Source organism: Microtus pennsylvanicus, chromosome 6 (assembly GCF_037038515.1).
Source record: "Microtus pennsylvanicus isolate mMicPen1 chromosome 6, mMicPen1.hap1, whole genome shotgun sequence".
NCBI lineage: Eukaryota > Metazoa > Chordata > Mammalia > Rodentia > Cricetidae > Microtus > Microtus pennsylvanicus.
In genome coordinates, this window is record NC_134584.1 from 43,296,235 (window position 1) to 43,303,531 (window position 7,297).

A 7,297-nucleotide genomic window follows, 5' to 3' on the forward strand; every position below is an offset into this window, starting at 1 on the left:
CAAAACTAAGATGATTTTTTTTTTCTGGTTCATCTCTTGGGAGTGTATTTTAAGACTAAGCTTGTGGGTTTCTTTCAGTTTTCATAATGAAACCTTTAGGTTCGTCAGTCATGTGACTGACCCCTGCTTTTATGTCTCATTGGATTAAAGCCACAGGATCCTATCAACCCCACTGGGATTAGGGATTTTTGTTTTGTTTGAGTTTGGTTTCTCAACAAGGCAGTTTGGACAAATCTGTAAAATTTTTACAGACTCAGCAGAGAGCTGTGTGAAACTCAGCATCTTCCTTGGCTGCGTCGGCTCAGCTTCGGTGGGTTTGGATGGGCCCAGTGCTTAAAAATGGAACTCAAAGCGCAAGACCACATGAGCCAAAAGGATTTTCCAAAATGCGTTTAACTAAACTGAAAGTGCTGGGATTTGTGGCCTCTCTGTGCAGACAAGTAAATACACCCCTTCCAACTCGGCCTCCAACTTACCATCAAACATAGCCTTCTGCTGTAGGCCGAGCGGAGCAGAACTGCCCTCCAGAACAGAACTCCATCCTCTCTGAATGTTCATCATGAGCAGAAGTGTGTTCCCCAAAACGCAGTAATCTAACTCTGGCAAGGAATCCATCTCACCACATTTTAAAATTTTGTGCAGCAGGCTAAGTGTTGGTATTATTCACTGAGCCATAACTCGGAGACAAACACCCTCTGCCTATAAGCCAGAAGGTCCCTGACAACAGGTCAGCCCCTGGCAGGTTGCAGTCAATACCGCTTGAGGCTCTGGGTGCAGATGCGAGTTCCCAGGCAGCCCCTTCGGCATCGGGAATTCTGGGTGGAAGCCCAGGAATCTTTATTTTTAATGAGTTTCTCAGATGATAGTACACATCCAAGCTTAGGAAACACTTTGGTGTCTAAAAATATGACACTTCTACTTCTGGCTGGGCTGGAGGACGGGGACTGATTGGCTCGCTTCTCCCGTCTGGAGCCTCTGAAATGCAAAGCAAGGCGATTTGTAGCCCACAGAGGTCGGGCAACCCAGGGCAGTGACCCTGAGAGGGCATCAAATAGGCTAAGGCCCCGGGGCATCCCTGGAGAGTGTCCAGATTGCAGTGCAGGGAAGGGACCTATGGTGAGCTCTGTGGTCTTGGAGGTAAAACCGGGATAATGGAAGCCAGAGAACCAAGATAGATGAAAATCACAGGGTGGGTGCCAGATAAGGGGACTGGGTCACAGCTCATAGGTGGCAAAAGCAGTTTATAAAGACGGATCATAAGATACATAAATACATATTTTTATGTATTATAGAGTCAGCGTACAAGAAGGTCTCAGCTCCTGACTGATCTTCCTTCCAAGGCCATGTAACGCAACACTGGAAAAGGTGAGAGACAATGGAGGTGCTACTCCGGACTAAACAAAGAGAAGAGTGGGATTTGTACACAGGTCCCTTTGTCTTGAAAAACTGATATCAGTATCTATGGTGGTTTGAGAGAAAATGACCCCCAATGGTAGTGGCTCTCTTAGGAAGTGTGAGCTTATTGGAGCAGGTGTGGTCTTGTTGGAGGAAGTGTGTTACTGTGGAAGCAGGCTTTGTGGTCTCATACGTACTCAAGATACAGCCCAGTGCCTCAGACCACGTCCTGTTGCCTGATCAGCTACCTCTCCTGCACCAGGTCTGCCTGCATGCCGCCACATCCCACAATGATGATAATGGACTGAACCTCTGAACTGTAAGCAAGCCACCACAATTAAATGTTTTCTTTATAAGAGTCGCCATGCTCATGGTGTCTCTTCACAGCAATAGAAACCCTAACTAAGACAGCAATTTACAATATTCAGGATGTTCTGTAAGGACCACGGTACATTTCTGTGCTGTTTTACTGTCTCTGAGAACTGGAAATAGGCCTGACAATCTGAGATTAGGTGGAGGGAGATGTTTTCCCTTCATATTTATTGTTTGCTTGTGGTTCCTGGGGATTGAGCTTGGCCTTGAACTTGGTGGGCCTCCCAAGTATCTGGAATTACAGTTCCCAGTGCTGTATGCATTTTTACTCTTAAAAGTCTTATAATGTTCGTGCATTTCCTTTTTAATAAAAAAAGCTAGTTAAAATATAATATTAAAATAAATGAATCACCTTAAGGGTTGTTTTAAATATTTAATCAAATTTTATTTGATTTTTCACAAACTTATAGCACTTTAGGGAAAAGTCTACAATAGGAAGCAATTGTTATAATATACACTCGTGCAATAGCTTATTCTGATTGTCATTCACAATTTAGTTTTATCTTTTATCCACCTGGGCACAGAGCACTAGACAGAAACAACAGCAAACGCATTGCTATTGTGTTTTGACTTGCTTGAAACACAACGTTTTCTCTGTTCATTTCCAAAATATGAGTTTAAATTTTTTTCATTTTAGGGCTTGTGTCTGGCATGGTGCCATACAATACCTTCGTCAATTATCTGCCTACACACATCCCTGAAGCCACTGAAATTTACAGAATTGTTCTATTGGAGACCTGCAATTGTCAAAGAGTAAGTTACCGTTATTCACCTGTTAATGGGGTCTCCATCAACAATGGACCACATGCCTACACAACAGTGATCCCATATGATTATAATGAAGCCAAGAAGGTCCTGCCACCTAAGTGAGGCCACAGCATCGTAAGGTCACAGCACACAATGCTACCCGCTGTGACCGAAGCCTTAAGACAGGGCCTTTATGGCAATGATGGCCCAAACAAACTTACCTACTGGTGGTTTTACTATTACATAACACATGAAATTGTGTACAATAGCTAATACTTAATAACAATAAACAACTGTTTCTGCCTAGGCATTTGCTGTACTATACTTCTATTATTATTCTTAAGTGTGTTCCTTCTGTTTAGAAAACAGGTTTGTAGTTAAAACAGTCCTCCATGTCACACGGCAGCAAGCATCTTGTGAGTTTACACAGCTCTTGGAAACATCATTTTCTCTTATGCTCGGTTTGCTGTCATGCCACGTGCTCATCACGTCTCTAAGAGTAATAGGCCGCAGGACACACCCAACCTTCCCCATGCGTAGATCTTACAGCCTGGGTGAGTGTAGGTTTGTCTTGGTATAGAATGTCCGCACAAGAACAAAATGATCCAGGGATGCATTTCTTGGAAAACCCCCCAGAATTCAGTGATGCATGACTAGGTTTTGAAGGTGCCCATCTTCTCGATCTGTAGGTCCAAGACTAAGAAAAGCTAAAGAGAAACTCTACATGGAACAGGTGTTCTCTACTCTGGCCGTCATCGGCATCCCTGCTGTAAGAAGTGATGAGAAAATGTGCAGACCTGAAGGGACCCGGGGCTATCCTTGCTGTTGGACTTGTTGATGTTGTGTTGGGTGAGCGGGTTGTGAGTGCTCTGAATTATTGAGAATGTTGCTAGTGAAAACAACAATGTCTTCCTTAAGGACAAAGAGATCCCAAACAATAGGTTTAACGGAGGACCTGAAGATCATGTGACATGGGATTCCCCTCTGTGTGCTGTGAGTATGTTTTATTACCATTGGTTAATAAAGACACTGCTTCGGCTTATAGCAGTGCAGAATATAGCCAGGCTGGAAGAGATATAGAGAGAGTAGGCAGAGTCACAGAGACACATGTAGCTGCTGAAGGAGAAAGACACCCCAGAATGACCACTAAACCGTGAGCCTCATGGTAAAATAGAAAATAATAGAAATGGGCTAATTTAAGATGTAAGAGTTAGTTAATAAGAAGCCAGAGTTAATAGGCCAAGCAGTGTTTTAATTAATACCGTTTCTATGTGATCATTTCAGGTCTGGGCAGCCGGGAAATGAACAAAACAGCCTCTGTCTACACTCATGTGTCCCGGCGTCTAAGTAACAGAAGTCGTTCCGATACTTCCAAGCTGCTACCAACCACTGCGCCTTTGCTGCTGGTGTGTTCCCACCTGTGCTGACTTCTTTTGTCAATCGGACACAAACCAGAGTCGCCTGAGAAGACAGACCTTCAGTTGAAGAATTGCCTCTGTTAGATCCATGGCCTATAGGCATGTCTGTGGAGTTCTTCCTTGATTAATGTTTGCTGTGAGCAGATCCAACTCAGCATGGGTGCCAGCCCAGGGTAGGTGATCCTGTGTTGTTAAGGAAGCCCGCTGAGCAAGCCAGTAAGCAGTGTTCCTCCTCCGTCTCTGCTTCACTTCCTGCCTCCGGCTTCCGGCCTTGGTGTCCCTCAATGATGTCAGCAGTAAGCCAAATAAACCTTTTCCTGCCTAAGTGGTGTTTGATCATGGTCTTTATCACAGAGATAGAAAATTAGCTAGGACACAGTCCTGGACAAATTGGCCAGTTCCTTGTCTCCTAAATTCTTTCTTCAAAAGACGAGGAAAATATAGGAATGTTTGTGTTTGCATCAGGACACACCTGGTAAACACACAAGAACTAACAATGCACAGACCCACAACGGTAAACACGTATATGAGGACAGGCTTTTCGACACATCGACTTTTCCGTTGTTCTGATATTGTGCCAAGTAGATGCAGCCACCTATCCCTGGGATGCTAAGTAAAACTGTTTCTCAGGGTCTAGCTCAATTGATTCCACTCTGTACATAACAGCTCTAGGCCAGAGTGGAAACAACTGTAGATTAGGAATGCATGTTAGGAAACTGAGTCAAACAGGAAGAAGCTGGACTCCAACCCACACTTGCCTCCTCTAGTCAACTGAGATGAAGAGAGATCTCTAGAAATGTCCTATTCAAGTTCCTTCCCACTGCCGTCTTCCTTGGCTCATGTCAGAAGAACCCATAGTTTCCCATAACATTTAGAAAAATAAGGCGTAGTTTGACCTTCTGTCCATTTTTCCTTTGGGGACTATTTGGGCATCTCAATAGAGCATCACCTGCATGCATGTTAGGAAAACAGAAGTAGGAGCTACAGAGCTGTCTCAGCGATTGCTCTTGCAGGGAACCTGAATTTGGTTCTTGGCACCCTCATGCTGGCTCTGAACCATCTGTAACTCCAGTTCTAAGGAACATGACACCCTCTTCCGCCCTCTTCAGGCACCAGGCACACACATGGTGCATAGACATAAACACAGGTAAAGACTTATATACATAAAAAAAACATCCTGAGAATGTTTTTTAAAAGAAAGAAAGGCAGAATGACTCTGAGGATCCTGGGAAACCGAGAGGAGATATGTGTGCGTGTCTGTGCGTATGTCATGTGTGTAGGGACAGGATAAAGAAGGATTGGCTATTTCCCACTATAAACATTACAGGTTTCTTTTTTGGAGCAGCTTTTCTGGTGAAATATAACTGACTGTATTTAGAGATGATAATATAATTTAGAATCCTCTGGGCATTATAAGGACACTATGATTTTCTTGGTGGAAATGCATCTTCCCTACCTCAGAATAGAAGGAAGACTGAATAATTTAATATTGGACACTTTCCCTTTTGGGGAATAATTTAAGCTATACCATATGTCTTCTTATTTTGTCCTTCTACTGTCTCTCAGGAATGACTGGGCGTTGACGACGCAGAAACAAAACAAACACACAGAGACACACTTGAGGTGTGTGTGTGTGTGTGTGTGTGTGTGTGTGTGTGTGTGTGTGCACGTGCCTGTGTGTGTGTTTAAAATCATTTCGGTGATTCCCCAGTCACCGGGCCAAGGTAATTATCCAGGAAGGTGTTTGAAGCCATGCTCCACTGAAAGTGATAACAGCCTACAGAAACTGCTTCATCCCGAGGGACTAAAGCCAGTCTGATGGAGGCAGCACACGATGGAAGCAAATAATCACCGAAATTAGAGCCATCGAAGAGCGGGCGCCTGAGGGGTGCTTGCCAGTAGCTGGCAGTGAGGAGAGCTGGGGTCCAGGCAGCAGCCCCGCCCCAAGGCACTCATGAAGAGTTGATGTCTTTCTCTGAGTTGCATGGCACACTGCCCCACATCACAAGAGCCATTGGCTCCTGGGAGCCTGGAAATCAGAGTCCGGGGCTTGAGGGGGGTATTTATTTATTTTTCCATTTCTTTACCTTTTCCCTGCACTGAGGAGCTATGCAGCTGACTTTATTTACATCAAACAGCTGTGGAGTTTAAACTTAACTCCAAGGCAGAGCCTTATAATTTACTTGAAAAGTGCAGTGACTCTTTAAGTACACTTACGTCCTAAGTACTTGGCGAAGCACGTTATTCAGGGAGCCTCTTGTCTCAGAAAGCTGATTAAATTATATACATTATCGAAACATTTATCTCAGAGATACTAAGAAAAAAAGTGCCCCCCCCCCCACTCTCTGCCATCCTCTCCATTCAAGACGGGCTGTTGAAGACAGAAGAGTGGTACCCTGTGACCTGGAGGCTGGTTCAGAAAAGTTCCTGCTGCAGCCTCTGGGTTCCCTGGGAGATGCTTGTCCTTAAGAAGCCTGACTGGAAGGAGTCATTCAGAAAAGTCTCTGTTTCACAGCCAGCTGCGCTTCCAGCCCCTGCGACCCCACGGGCAGCCTTTGAGCCCAGCTTGGATGGTCTGACGCCCCATTTTAGCCTTCAGATAGTGGCAGACTTCATCCACAACTGCCAGCGCCTATGTGGAGAGCCCTCTGGCTGTTTGGTTTTGTTTACCTCTGTTAAGTTTTGGGATAATCTGCTATGCCTCATCAATGGGCAAGATCTTTCTCTCCTTTGGCTTTTCTGACCATTCCTGTTTCCTTTCGCTGTGGGCCTTTCAGGCTGCTGTAGTTTTATCTGTCTTTGCTTGAGTCTGACTTTTCATAGTCTGTATTAATGACACACACACAGACACACACACACACACACACACACACACACACAGAGCTCGGCACACACCATCACAACTGCCCGCCCATCACCTGTCCGTTTTCACTTTTCCAGATCTCTTGATTTAACCGTCGCTATTGAGCTGAGCAAACTCTGGCTTAGAGGGAGAATGGTTTCTGCCCAAGGTCACATGACTAAGCTGAGCTAAACCCAGGTCTTCAGAGGCCAGTTTTCATCGTCCTTAATGACTTTAATTTCCCAGTGACCTCATCAAAGGCAAAATGGACCAAGCCTTTTCTACCCCAAAGCCCGTAAATCTAGGGCATGACAAACAAGCCCAAGCCCCTGGAGGTAGCACCTTCCTCAAGACCTTTGGGGATGCCCAGAACACACCTAGTGGCTGCCTGCATCTCTAAGGGTGGTGAAGGAGGAGAGCAAACAGGGAGGTGACAGAGGACCTAGCCTACTCCCTGTCTTCTTCCCGCAAGGCTTGCATTCTGAAGACAGCGTGCTAATTATGGTCAGAGTACGGGCGGGGA

General features: G+C 45.1%; 1 long non-coding RNA gene across 2 annotated transcripts; it reads left to right on the forward strand.

Moving 5' to 3' along the window:
* The first annotated feature begins 1,309 nt into the window (after positions 1-1,309).
* On the forward strand, positions 1,310-3,994 carry LOC142852817 (uncharacterized). 2 transcript variants are annotated; one of them, XR_012911002.1, is made up of 4 exons: positions 1,310-1,365; positions 2,405-2,520; positions 3,204-3,507; positions 3,799-3,994. It is a non-coding gene; the product is annotated as an uncharacterized LOC142852817 (long non-coding RNA). The 2 variants fall into 2 exon arrangements; XR_012911003.1 differs by having other exon boundaries at positions 3,204-3,363.
* Positions 3,995-7,297: the final 3,303 nt, after the last annotated feature.